This window comes from Lissotriton helveticus, chromosome 2_1 (assembly GCF_964261635.1).
Source record: "Lissotriton helveticus chromosome 2_1, aLisHel1.1, whole genome shotgun sequence".
Taxonomy (NCBI): Eukaryota; Metazoa; Chordata; class Amphibia; order Caudata; family Salamandridae; genus Lissotriton; species Lissotriton helveticus.
In genome coordinates, this window is record NC_136059.1 from 731503679 (window position 1) to 731518799 (window position 15121).

Consider the following 15121-nt stretch of genomic DNA (forward strand, 5'->3'; position numbering starts at 1 on the left):
CCTGGTTCATTCTTCTCTTGTTTCCTCTTCTTCTTCTCCGCTTATACATCCTATTTTGATTTCTGATCATGCTGCGGTCACTTTTACTCTGTTATGTTATGTTATGTTATGTTATGTTATGTTATGTTAGTGCTATTTGTATTGCGCACGGCTGCTCCAGCGAAGGAGCGTCCCGGCGCATCGACAAGGTGGCGAACACAACACAACAGGAAACAGAAAATATTATTAAAAATGGGGGATTTAAATTTTAACATAACTGGGAAAACAAAAGAGTTTTAGCGGCCTTGCGGAAAGAAAGCAAGTCGCCAAGAGTCTGAAATTTCAAGGGGAGAGCGTTCCAAAGTGCGGCTGCCCGCACCCTAAAGGAGCGACCCCCCGCCCGACTGAGTTTGAACCGAGGGGCTACCGCTAATTCTTGGTCCAGCGAACGCAGAGTGCGGCCCGGGATATAAGGGCACAAAAGTTGGCGCAATAAGGGAGGCGACAGGCCCTTCAGAATCTTGAAAGATATGCACAGCACTTTAAAGTGGATCCGCTGCCTAACGGGTAACCAGTGCAGGGCTCGCAAAGTTGGACCGACCGAGCAAAACCTAGGAAGACCTACGATTGCTCTGGCCGCTGCGTTCTGCACTCTTTGAAGTCGGGTCAGCTCGGCCTGGTTTAACCCAATAAAAAGGGAGCTGGCATAGTCCAGCCGAACCAGAACCGTTGCTTGTACCACAAGTTGACGAGTTGCGGCATCGAAATACTTAAGGGCAGGTCTCAAATTGCGCAAGATGCCGAAGCAGCACGCCGCCGTCCTTTTGGTGTGGCCAACAAAATTGAGGGAAGGGTCCAGCCAGACCCCCAGATTTTTGATCTCCGCAACCGGAGTGGGGGTGGGACCCAGCTCAGGAGGCCACCAAGTGTCTCCCCATAGGTCCGTCCGCTTCCCAAAGACCATCACCTCCGTTTTTTTGGCGTTTAGTTGGAGACAGTTGGACGTCATCCAACCCGCTACCGCCCGAAGTCCTTCTCTGAATCTTGGGGCATCCACCCCGGAGTCCCCACTGATCGTGACCGCTAGCTGGGTATCATCTGCGTACAACACCATGGTCATACCACAGAGCTTCACAACCTCAGCCAGCGGCCTCACGTAGATGTTAAACAACGTGGGACTCAGCGAGGAACCCTGCGGGACCCCAAGAGACAGAGGATGACATTTGGACTGGTAGGGCGGGGACGCCACACAGAAGGAACGATCCCTGAGAAACGAACGAAACCACTGGTGTGCAGTACCGGTCACCCCTATCTCCTCCAGGCGCTGCAGGAGAATTTCATGGGAGACCGTGTCAAAGGCGGCGCTTAGATCTAACAAAACAAGCGCCGCCGTTTGACCTGCGTCCAGAACTGCCCGCAGGTGCACCTCCTTTGCCCCTCAATCGTGCGCTCGTTCATGGAGAATGAATACCGAAATTTTGCAGGATGCTTCTCAGGTTGATGAGTTTTCTAAAGCTATAGATACTTTTTTTCATGAAAATGAAGGCTCTGTCTCTTCCCCAATCGTTCTATGGGATTCCTTTAAATGCACTTTTCGTGGTCAAGTGATTAGATGTATGTCCAAACGGAATTCTGATATTAAACAGGAGCTTCTCGATTTATCATCTCAAGTTAAAACTCTGGAAGCCACCTTTAGACAATCTAAGGATTCCTCTTGTTTACAGCTAATAAAACAACTAAAATACAAATATAATACTATTGTTACTAAAAGAGCTCATATTGGTGTACAAGCACAAAAATCTAAGAAGCTGTTGTTAAAAAATCGTGCTGGGAAGATTTTGGCTGCTACATTAAAATGTCAGGATTTCTCTTTTAAGTCCTCGCAAATCTCGTCTATCACTGACCACACGGGTTCTAAAAAGTTCCAAACAGGAGAAATACTTGAAGTTTTTCGGGATTTTTATAGTAAACTGTATACTCCCTCTAATGTTTCCTCTTTTGACCGGTGTCAGGCTTTTTTACATTCGGTCCCGATTCAGTCGGTCTCTGATGATGATCGTACCTCTTTAAATAAGCCTATTTCCCCCGAAGAAATTGTTTCTGCAATTAAAGCTACTCGATCGGGGAAGGCTCCAGGCCCTGATGGTTATCCAATTTTATTTTATAAAACTTTTATCCCTACGATTGTTCCCAAATTACAATCTCTCTTTGACTCTTTTGTTAAGGATGGGTCGGTTTCGGGTACGGCTGCTCAAGCTACCATAGTAGTGATTCCGAAAGAAGGGAAAGATCATTCAGATCCCAAAAACTTCCGTCCTATTTCTCTCCTTAACATGGAAGCTAAGATTTTTGCAAAATTGTCTCTAGAATTTTACTACTAATGGCTTCTTATTGTCAGTATAAACGACTTTAAATAATTAAACTTGTTAAAACTCATTTGAATAAATGTTTTGGGTAATTTGTTTGAGAATGTTTCAAAATGCCAATTTGGAAATACTGTACTATCCGTGAAATGCATTATTATGTAAATGTTGTGCCTAAAATACATTGTGATCACTTGTCCTGATGTATCTTTAGTACATTATTTTTACTGGCACAATTAGCACATTTAATAGGGATGAAATCATTATAATGCAAAATAACCTGCATCTACATACAGCATGTTTTAAGAATCTCGTGTAGACTATGTTGAAATGTAAGCAGTTTACAGAGCAGATGTGTGGTTGTTCTTGAACTTAGATATATTTTCTCATCATGTTTCTTTTTCAGATTGCATTTACGAGCTGAAATGTAAACACATGGGCAAGATTATTTCTAATGACCTTAAATGCATTTCACTATAAAATGTTTTTTTCCATTCTTAGACACAAAGTTAGTTTTAAGGATATGAATGCTTGAGAAACTTAATGCAAAACACGTTTGTGTTTAGCAGCTCTCTTCAAAAGAGCACTGCCGGTGGGAACTGTGACTCCATTTGTATACTTTCAGGCTCAATACATATATGTACCTATGATGCAGAATTTACTCACTTGTCACACTTTTTTTCCGTAAATTACATATATACAGTTCAATAATCCATTTCTACTTCTCGAAGCTATGCACACAGCTCTGTGCACAGAAAAACGTGTGGCTTGACCTCCCTCTCCACATCAGAGTCTCATCTTCTCTTCTTGAATTTTGCAAGAAGCTGAAGACCTTGCTTTTCAATTAACCAACCTACTATAGTTAGGGCTAAGCACACACACCTACTCAGCGTCACAATACCCTCTCAGGTGATAGTGTGCTTTACAGATACACATAACATGACATGCCATGACATAACATAACATAACATAGCATTGCATAATGACGCTGAGCATCTACGTTAAGTGGAATAGTCTAGGCAAACAAAAGTTCTACATAGTGGTGGTTAAATATGCACCAGTTTTCCTATACATAAGTAGAGAAAGTTCCTTCAGAGGTATCATTTTAATCTAAAAACACTGAAATTCACCTGTTATAGTTAACTGTGGCAACCATAACTCGCACACTCGTCATGCACTGCTAATGTGCGCACACATTGCATTACTCATGACATGCTTAATGACTTAATTGATAACATCAGTGATGACATATGTAATGTAATGTAATGTATGTGTCTTGTAAAGCGCACTGCTGCCCTGAGGCGTCCTGGCGCTGTAGACCGCTGGGGAACCCGTCCTGGCTATCCCTGTGAGATGGTCCCTACTGGGTATCTCCAAGGTGAAACCAGGCATCCCCGGCGAATGTGAGGGGCCGTTGTAGAGATGAGACAAGCTAATGCCCAGAGTTGCCGAGTGTGATCCCTGGTTAGAGTAGGCACCGAGGCGAGAATTATCGAGTCCGCTGACCCTGGTGCACCACCCTGCCGCGTCGGGAATTGAACCCTGGTCGCGGGCCGTTCTCTGCTTCCGGGTCTGCCGCCTCTAACCAGTGAGCCACACCACTCCACTCCATATGAATTACAGATATTGTGCATGACGGGGTGCAAGTTATAGTAACTAAGGTTAATTATAACTGGTGAATTTCAGAGGTTTTTAATTTACATTTTATGTTATTACTCACACTTTCACCTAACTATAATGTAGCTCTAACCTTTGGACGTGTGTGATGTAGGGTTTACATCATGTCCTGGCCTGCGGCTATGCTCTGTATCCAAACCATCGTAGACTGCAACACCACATCATGTACGGCCTTTGACCATGTCCGGCATGGGGTTTGCCATGGGCCAGGGCCTGTTCACAAACCCCAGTGGTAACAAAAACCAATGTGAGTGTTTAACTAAATATAAGGGGAGTCATTTTAAGTAAGGCAGAGCTACTGACTTTCGAAATGAGTTAGAACACTAAAAAAAAAGTTGGCCTATTGGCTTTATGAATGGGTTTAGGTTATAAACATATATAAAGCAAATGTATTGTCTTCATCAAAAAATGTCCATTAATTATATTGAAATGTATATTTCATTAATTCATGCAGTTCAATGTTTATTAACAGTGATTGTCATTAAAATAAAGTGGTTCTGCACGCCAGCTGAAGAGTATACAGTTCCAGTTAGTGTGCTTTGGAAAAAAAATAGCTCTCCTGGGATCATGGATATAATGACTCATGAGACTGTCTGTTTTTTTTTATGATTTAGGGGTCTGCTGGATTTGCTGCAGTCCCGCAAAACATTAAAAATAGTTCTTGGTGGTGCCCCTCCCCGTCTACGGACACCGCCATTCTCGAAAACGTATGGTTAAAAAGCCCTTGCAGGGCATTATGAGGCACTCTTTGCAAGAGACAATTAATAATAAATGAGCAGATCAAGCCACTCATTTATTATTCAGATTTTCTCGAATTTGGTGTCTCCGTGCCCAATCGTGACACCCAGAGTTTTTGTTGAGGGTCGTGTGGGAAGAGCCCATCCCAGCATTTAGGTTCTGGCATCCCTGTTGTGCTGGCAATTCTTTATCTATTTTGTTATTATTGAGCATTGGGTGTATGGCCCCAACCTCGAGCCAATACTGGCCAGGGGGACACCATCTTCCGGGCAAGTTCTACATATAAAGGGGAGGAGGTGTGCGGCCTACCGTCCTGAGATTATACAGACCTGGGGACCCCATCACTGTATATTTTTTATTAGTGGATGGGGATGCACAGTCCCCCCTCCCCAAGTGATTATAGGCTCCAGGGACACCATCCTCTGGGGACACATTGTTTTTTATAGGGAATCCGCAGCCCAACTCACCAAGATTTTACAGGAGTCAGTGCCCTATCCCCTGACCATATTAATTTTTAAGGAGAGGACGTGCACAGACCCCCTCCCTGACCCATTTCAGGCCCCAGGAATCCTATCCCCCAGGGCCTAATGTGGGTGTACTGGGGCCCAGTCAGAACACTAACAACATACACCGATGGGGCCATGGGTGGAGCCACAGGGCCCTGCGACACTACTGGCTCCACTACATGTACCCATGCTGGGTGCAGAGGGAGCCAGCTTTGCCTTCATCATTCTGGAGCAGGTTTTTTCTCTGCTCATGCTGGGCAGGAACAATCTCCTTTTCCCTGCATGCAAGAGTGCTGGAATAGGAAAAAAGTATGCTCCCACCTGGTGGGACCATGTATGCAACTGACGCTGGGTAGGTGTACACATTTGTTTCCATGCCCATGCTCTTGCAGGCAAGGAAACTGAGTTCTGTGGTTGGGTTCCCTAAAAACAACAATGAAACTGGCCTAGGGGATGGTGTCACCAGAGTCTTACAAGGCTGCAGTTGGGGGCTGCTTGTCCCTCCCTTATTTCAATTAATTTCAGCTCTGGGTTATAGGGTCCCTGGGGACTTTGGAGGCATGAAGAGGGGGCTACTTTCATATTCTGGCCCTGCATCGTTCAGAGCTTTGTAGGCATGTGTGAGGAGCTTGAAGGTAATTCTGTTGTTGATAGGGAGCGAGTGGGGTTGTCAGAGGTATTGTGTCATGTGGCTGCAGTGGGGGATGTCGAGGAAGTTCTGTAGTTTCCTGAGCTGTTTCTGGATGATGCCGGCATAGAGTGTGTTGCTGTAGCCCCGTCTACTGGTTATGAGTGTGTGGGTATCCATCTTTCTGGATTCTGTAGGGAGTCATCTGAAAGTCTTTTGAAGCAGGCAGAGCATGTGGAAACAGAATGAGGACACTGTGTTGATTTGGTGGTTCATTGAGGGTCCAATATGATGCCCAGGTTTTGTGCGTGGTCCATAGCAGTGGGAGGGGTTCCTAGAGTGGAGGGCCACCAGGAGTCATCCCAGGCTGAGGGGGTGGGTCCCAGGATGAGTACTTTGGTTTTGTTTGAGTTGAGCTTGAGGCAGCTGTCTCGCATCCAGGTAGCGACTACCTTCATTCCATTGTGAAAGTTGATTTTAGTAGTTGTGGGTTCGTTGGTGAGGGAGATGATCAGCTGGGTGTCATTGGCATAGGAGATGATGTTGCATCCGTGGCGTCTGACGATTGCTGCAAGGGGAGCCATGTGGATGTTGAAGAGGGTGTGGCTTAGGGAATAGCCCTTGGGCACTCAGCAGCTGATCTCTGTAGGTTCTGAGAGGAACGAGGGTAGTCTGACTCCAGTGCCTTGACGTGGGTGCCAACATCGTGGAGTCTAGTGATTAGGGTGCAGTGGGAGACAGTGTTGAAGACAGCGGAGAAGTCCAGTAGGATGAGGGCTGCAGTATCTTCCCAGTCGAGGAGGGAGAGGATGTCATCGGTGGCGGCGAGGAGTTTGGTCTCTGTGCTGTGGTTGCTTCACAGTCTTAATTGTGAGGTGATCAGGACATGGTTTTCTTCAATGAACCTGAAGACTTGGTGGTTGATGGCCTTCACAATGACCTTGGCTGGGAAGGGGAGGAGGGAGGTAGATCTGATGTTCTTGAGGTCTGTCATGTCGGCGAACGGTGTCTTCAGCAGGGGGTTGATCTAGGCATGTTTTCAGTCATCTGGGTAGATCGCAGTTTCAATGGAGTAGTTGATGGTGTGGCAAAGCTGGGGGTGACGGTGGCGGATGCTCTGTGAAAGACGTGGTACAGGCAAGGATCCGATGGGGCTCCTGACTGTATGCTCTTCATGGTCTGGGGTGTATCATCTGTTTTAAGTACAGTCCAGTTGAGCCGGATTTGTTAGGGTACGGTGTGGTTGTGCGCGGTGGTGGGCTTTTCAGTGGGGCCTTGGTTGCCGAAGACATCATAGATCTGCCTGATCTTCTGGTGGAAGAAGGTGCTGTTTTTTTTAAGAGCTCTTGGGAGGATGGACATTTGTGGTCTTGCTGTTGGGTCTGGCATACTCCTTGAAGATGGCAAAGAGTTCTTTGCTGTTGTGTGTTGGCGTTTTTTTGTCTTGGAAGGCTGTTTTCTTTATGGTTTTGAGGAGAAGGTGGTGTGCGTTGACAGGGGATTTGAAGGTTGTGTGGGTTTCTGGGTTTTTGTTGTTCCTCCAACTCTTCTTGAGTTTGTTAGCAGGTGCATCTGGACCTATGGAGGGGGGGAGTGAACCAGCTGACTGTTTTGGAGTGTTGCTTGCCTGGCATCTTCGTGAGTGGTGCCAAAGTGTGGCAGCATTTCGAGATCCATTCGGGAAGGTTGCGAGCTGCCGTGTTGGCGTATGTTGGTCTTGGTGGTTTGGTCATTGCTGAGGATGTTGACGAGACGTTCTTTGGTGGCTTTGTTCCAGCTGCAACGGGGGGCCATGAGGGCAGTGGTGTATGGTGGGTGTGGAAAAGGCGAGATGTATGAAGTGGTGGTCGATACAGAGGAGCTCAGTGGTGTGGCGGTAGATGGTGTTCCCGTTGGTGGAGAAAACAGGATTGAGCATTTGTCTGGCTGCGTGTGTCAGCGCAGTCAATAGCTGCTTGAGTACATTGTTGGTGATGTTAATGAGGTTCTCCAGTAGGGAGGTGGTGTTCTGGTCACTGGGGTTGTCTAGGTGGAAGTTCAACGTCCTCGAGTAGGATGTACTCAGTGGACACGAGAGCCTGGGGTGCAATGAGGTATGCAATGAAGATGGTGAATGGTGTGCTGGGGCCAGGGTGCCTGTAGACAAGAGTGCCACAGAGGGAAGATTTGGGGTTGGTCTGGATCCAGACATGGAGGCGTTCCATGGTTGTCATTGGGTCATTTGAGTGCGCGGTCAGTCACAGAGTTTTCTTGTGGATGATGGCAATGCCTCCTGATCGGTCGTTGTGGTCCTTTGCATCACCAGACGGTAAGCTTCCATCTTGCAGTGCATCAACCTTGGCTCCAGCGGTGGCCCACACCCTTGTAACCAGATTGCTTGGTATTTTGCCCATACTTAGGATCCTTTACGGACCATGTGCCTCAACATTTGAATTATAAGCCGATCGGGGCTCTGACCCTACTTGAATCTTCTCCAGCCCTAATACTTAAATTAACAGCAGATCGGGACCCTACTTTAATCTTCCCCAGTCTCTCTCCTCAACCAGGCTGATTGGTGAGTTTACTGCGTGAACCGCGCCACCTCACCGATGCTTTTCTCCTCACTGCCCCAGATTAATTTACCTTTTTACCATCAGAAACCTCCGTCTATCAACGAGATTGGTCCTTACATCCGATTGGTTCCCAAACGCTGCTTGAATTCCCCTTCACCCTGTAGACTCCCACAGGGACTCTAATTGATCATTATTCTCTACATTGGGCAAGCTACGCTGCCCATTAGAAGCCCACAGCCTACCTACTTCCGGTATGCCTCACCCCACACTGCCTTGCGCTGACTTCTTGACCACACGCGCACCAACCCCCTCCCCATCTTTTCCCTTTCCTGAGCCATCAGTAGTTCACCAAGTACGTTTTGGGTTGCCCTTGTATTTATACACACAGTGCTGATACAACTATTCTAATTTCTGTTACTTCAAATATACAATGCCATGAGCACTTTCTAAAAAACACCACAAGTCTCCCTCTTCCTTCCTGTAATGACTTGTACATGCATTTATACTTGTCTTCCTTAATGATAGCGGTTGAGACATTGTTGTTAGTTTTGAAAGTGCAAAGAAAGCCATAAACAAATATTGGGTTGTTATTCCAGCATTTATAATGTATATGATTGTGCAAAAGAAACAGAAACATATTAGGATTTGGCGAAAGAGAGTCTGGTTGGCAAGAGTTAATGTAAATGGATTGGCAGGAGAGGAAATAAACCCCACCTACTGTTTTCCACCTCACACCACAAAAATGATGTTTCAGGACGAGATGTAAGTATACTTCCATGCCCATTGTGCTTAAATACAGGCACCCCTTTTCAGGCTCATTTGCATTACCACTGTAATAGTTGCTAAGACTGAACTTGTTGGCTCAACTAATAGTATAATTCAGGAAGCCTTATAGGAAATACATAATGAATATGTTAGTAAACATTGCCTCCAAAAGGCTACATTCTACCACATATAGAAGCACGAGGATTTTGAGTTTGTCAGGGGGTAAAGGAATAGAGGCGAAGAATACCCTGGCAGGCACTGCTTGAACCTCCCTCGCCAGAAAAGGAAATCGGCTAGGGATCGGTGAGAAAGTCTGGCTTCTGTTGCAGCAGATGACCAAAGCACTTTTACTAGCTGTTTTTCTGCCCAATAAAACCGCGTCCAATGTTTCCACACCCAGAAAAAACATCAGTGTAACACACTGGGCCATATGTGATCAGGTGAAGTTGTATGCTATGCAGGAATTCCTCTCCTCCTGGGTTGTACTGACAGTCAAAGAGGTGGGGAAGAAAAGGGCAATACAAGGAGGGAATCGCTGAAACACTTAAAGAGGAAGGAGAGGCAAACATACAGATTGATCGAGCTTTGTGTAGAAATTAGACACAAAGAGATTAGAATATATAATCATCTTCCTCGCCCAAGACCTGTGCCTGAGTTTCAATTAACTATCCATAGCACTTCCAACTAATTTTGAACTTATATACCTCTTGGTGACACTGATTAAATACGGCATTTATACAGTAAACCATCCACTCTAATTTCACACTTTTTGATTACTATGTGAGACACCAACAACCATATGTGGGATACTTCCACTCCTCTCATTTATGATACCAAACGAAGGAGGTATGTATGTATGTCATGTATGTATGTTTGCATGTATGGGGCATTTTCTACAGCGTGAACCTAGCCAAAAGGAAGCAGGTTACTGTACATGGTCAAAAACAAGCATAAAGTCAATAAGTAATAGGAGAGAAAGCTGGGCTGTGGATGGTTAATGCATTGTGATGTACTGTTCTTTAAAGAGGTAAGTCTTCAAAGACTGGTTTGGTATGGCTATTACACATTGTTACTACCAACAGTTTAAAGTGTATCAATCAGAAGTTTGTTATACAAAATGTAAATCTTTCTGCAGCATGGTTTCTTTCACTAAAAACATTGTAATCTATCAACCCCACTATATTAGGAAATCAGGAAGCATTAGTGGTAAGGAACTTTAACATTCCCATTGATCCTGTCTAATCTAATGTGGGTAACACAGTACACTGTAGTCTTTCCCTCCTCATATATCAATAATGAATGCATATTCCTACAAGGTCTAGGGCATATTCTAGACCTTTATTTATTCAAAATTCTTTAACTTCTTTAGCAGAGTGCACGACCTTTTCCGAGCCTGAGCAATAATGCCAGTAATTTCAAGTTGATCCTCGATGTGCCTGTCCTCCCTATGCACCTGTCTCCTGATTCTTGCGCAACATGGAATGGGAAGAAATTCTGTGGAAATGTATATGATGGTTCCTCAAACAAATGCTAAGCTTCCTAACTCCACCATCACAATGCCAAAACTGGCGATGAAGAGAAAGGCTTGGCGTAATCAGGATTACAAATAAGTATTACATGCATTATTCATAGATTCAACAAGTACAAAATCCCTTTAAATATCAATAGTGGAAATGTTTGTTGCATTTCTTTTTGATATTCAGTACTTTTAATTATTGTGCGTTATTTTCAGATTCGTCACACTTGTCTCTCGAATTTTACTACTAATGGCTTCTTATTGCCAGGATAAACGACTTAAAATAATTAAACGTATTAAAACTCATTTGAATAAATGTTTTGAGTAATTTGCTTGAGAATGTTTCAAAATGCCAATTTGGAAATACTGTACTATCCGTGAAATGCATTATTATGTAAATGTTGTGCTTAAAATAGATTGTGATCACTTATCCTGATGTATCTTTAGTACATTATTTTTACTGGCACAATTAGCACATTTAATAGGGATGAAATCATTATCATGCAAAATAACCTGCATCTACATACAGCATATTTTAAGAATCTCGTGTAGACTATGTTGAAATGTAAGCAGTTTACAGAGCAGATGTCTGGTTGTGCTTGAACTCTGATATAGTTTCTCATCATGTTTCTATTTCAGATTGCATTTACGAGCTGAAATGTAAACACATGGGCAAGATTATTTCCAATGCCCTTAGATGCATTTCACTACGAAATGTATTTTCCATTTTTAGACACAAAGTTAATAATTAAGGAAAATGAATGCTTGAGATCCTTAATGCATAGCACTTTTGTGTATACCAGCTCTCTTCAAAAGAACACTGCCGGTCGGAACTGTGACTCCATTTGTATACTTTCAGGCTCAATACATATATCTACCCATGATGCAGAATTTACTCACTTGTCACTCTTTTTCAGTAAATTACAAATAAACAGGGCAATAATCTATTTCTACTTCTCGAAGCTATGCACACAGCTCTGTGCACAGAAAAACGTGTGGCTTGACCTCCCTCTCCACATCAGAGTCTCATCTTCTCTTCTTGAATTTTGCAAGAAGCTGAAGACCTGGCTTTTCAATTAACCAACCCACTTTAGTTAGGGCTAAGCACACACACCTACTCAGCGTCATAAAACCCTCTCAGGTGATAGTGTGCTTTACAGATACACATAACACGAGATGACATAACATAACAAAGCATTGCATAACATAGCATAGCATAATGACGCTGAGCTTCTACGTTAAGTGGAATAGTCTAAGCAAACGAAAGTTCTACACAGTGATGGTTAAATATGCACCAGTTTTCCTTTACAGAAGTAGAGAAAGTTCCTTCAAACGTATAATTTTAAACTAAAAACACTGAAATTCACCTGTTATAGTTAACTGTGGCAAGAATAACTTGCACACTCGTCATGCACTGCTAATGGGCGCACACATTGCATCACTCATGACATGCTTCATGACATCACTGATGACATCTGAATTACAGATATTGTGCATGACGGGGTGCAAGTAATAGTAACTAATGTTAATTATAACTGGTGAATTTCAGACGTTTTTAATTAAAATTTTATGTTAAAACTGACACTTTCACCTAACTATAATGTAACTTTAACATGGCACGTGCGTGATGTGGGGTTGACAGCATGTCCTGGCCTGCGGGTATGTCCTGTATCCAAACCATCGTAGACAGGCAACACCACATCATGTACGGCCTTTGACCATGTCCGGCATGGGGTTTGCAATGTGCCAGGGCCTGTTCACAAACCCCAGTGGTGCCAACAACCCATGTGAGTGCTTAACTAAATATAAGGGGAGTCATTTTAAGTAAGGCAGAGCTACTGACTTTAGAAATGAGTTAGAACACTAAACAAAAAAGTTGGCCTATTGGCTTTATAAATGGGTTCAGGTTATCAACATATATAAAGCAAATGTATTGTCTTCATCAAAAAATGTCCATTAATTATAATGAAATGTATATTTCATTAATTTATGCAGTTCAATGTTTATAACAGTGATTGTCTTTAAAACAAAGTGGTTCTGCACTCCAGCTGAAGAGTATACAGTTCCAGTTAGTGTGCTTTGAAAAAATAAAAGCTCTCCTGGGATCATGGATTTAATGACTCATGAGACTGTTGTTTTTTTTAATGGTGTAGGGGTCTGCTGGATTTGCTGCAGCCCCCCGAAACATTAAAAAAAGTTCTTGGCGGGGCCCCTCTCCGTCTACGGACAACGCCATACTCAAAAACTTATGGTTAAAAATCCCTTGCAGGGCATTATGAGTCACTCTTTGCAAGAAGCCATTAATAATGAATAAGCAGCTCACACCACTCATTTATTATTCAGATTTTCTCGAATTTGGTGTCTCAGTGCCCGATTGTGACACCCAGATTTTTCGTTGAGGGTCATGGGGGAACAGCCCATCCCAGCATTCAGGTTCTGGCATCCCTGTTGTGCTGGCAATTCTTTATCTATTTTGTTATTATTGGGTATTGGGTGTATGGCCCCCATCCTCAAGCCAATACTGGCCAGGGGGACGCCATCTTCCGGGGAAGGTCTACATATAAAGGGGAGGAGGTGTGCGGCCTACGGCCCTGAGATTATACAGACCTGGGGACCACATCCCCCATCGCTGTATATTTTTATTAGTGGAGGGGAATGGACAGTCCCCCCTCCCCAAGTGTTTATAGGCCCCAGTGTCCCCATCCTCTAGGAACACATTGTTTTTTATAGGGAATCCGCAGCCCATCTCCCCAAGATTTTACAGGAGCCAGTGACTTATCCCCTGGCTATATTCATTTTTAAGGAGAGGGGGTGCACAGACCCCTTCCCTGACCCATTTCAGGCCCCAGGAATCCTATCCCCTAGGGCCTAATGTGGGTGTCCTGGGTCCCAGTCAGGACACCAACAACATACACCGATGGGGCCATGGGTGGAGCCCCAGGGCCCTGCAGCACTACTGGCTCCACTGCATGCTCCCATGCTGGGTGCAGAGGGAGCCAGCTTTGCCTTCATCATTCTGGAGCAGGCTTTTTCTCTGCTTCTGCTGGGCAGGAACAATTTCCTTTTCCTTGCATGCAAGAGTGCTGGAACAGGAAAAAAGTATGCTCCCACCTGGTGGGACCATGTATGCAACTGACGCTGGGTGGGTGTACACATTTTGTTCCATGCCCATGCTCTCACAGGCAAGGAAACTGAGTTCTGTGGTTGGGTTTCCCTAGGCACAATGAAACTGGCCTAGGGGATGGTGTCACCAGTGTCTTACAAGGCTGCAGTAGGGGGCTGCATGTCCCTCCCTTATTTCAATTCATTTTAGCTCTGGGGTATAGGGTCCCTGGGGACTTTGGAGGCATGGGGAGGGGGCTACTTGCATATTCTGGCCCTGCATCGTGGAGAGATTTGTAGCCATGTATGAGGAGCTTGAAGGTATTTCTATTGTTGATAGGGAGCGAGTGGAGTTGTCAGAGGCATTGTGTCATGTGGCTGCGGTGGGGGATGTCTGTAGTTTCCTGAGCTGTTTCTGGATAATGCTGGCGTAGAGTGTGTTGCTGTAGTCCAGTCTACTGGTTATGAGTGTGTGGGTATCCATCTTTCTGGATTCTGTAGGGAGTCATCTGACAGTCCTTTGAAGCAGGCAGAGCATGTAGAAACAGAATGTGGACACTGTGTTGATTTGGTGGTTCATTGAGAGTCCAGTATGATGCCCAGGTTTTGGGCCTGGTCCATAGCAGTGGGAGGGGTTCCTAGAGTGGCGGGCCACCAGGAGTCATCCCAGTCAGAGGGGGTGGGTCCCAGGATGACTACTTTGGTTTTGTCTGAGTTGAGCTTGAGGCAGCTGCCTGGCATCCAGGTAGCGACTGCCTTCATTCCATTGAGAAAGTTGATTTTGGTAGTTGTGGGTTCGTTGGTGAGGGAGATGATCAGCTGGGTGTCATTGGCGTAGGAGATGATGTTGCATCCGTGGCGTCTGACGATTGCTGCGAGGGGAGCCATGTAGATGTTTAAGAGGGTGAGGCTTAGGGAGTAGCCCTTGGGCACTCAGCAGCTGATCTTTGTAGGTTCTGAGAGGAACGAGGGTTGACTGACTCCAGTGCCTTGATGTGGATGCCAACATCGTGGAGTCTAGCGATTAGGGTGCAGTGGGAGACAGTGTTGAAGACAGCAGAGAAGTCCAGTAGGATGAGAGCTGCAGTTTCTTCCCAGTCGAGGAGGGAGAGGATGTCATCGGTGGCGGCGAGGAGTGTGGTCTTGGTGCTGTGGTTGCTTCAGAGTCCTGATTGTGAGGTGTTCAGGACAGGGTTTTCTTCAATAAACCTGAAGACTTGGTGGTTGATGATCTTCATAATGACCTTGGCTGGGAATGGGAGGAGGGAGATGGATCTGAAGTCCTTTAGGTCTGT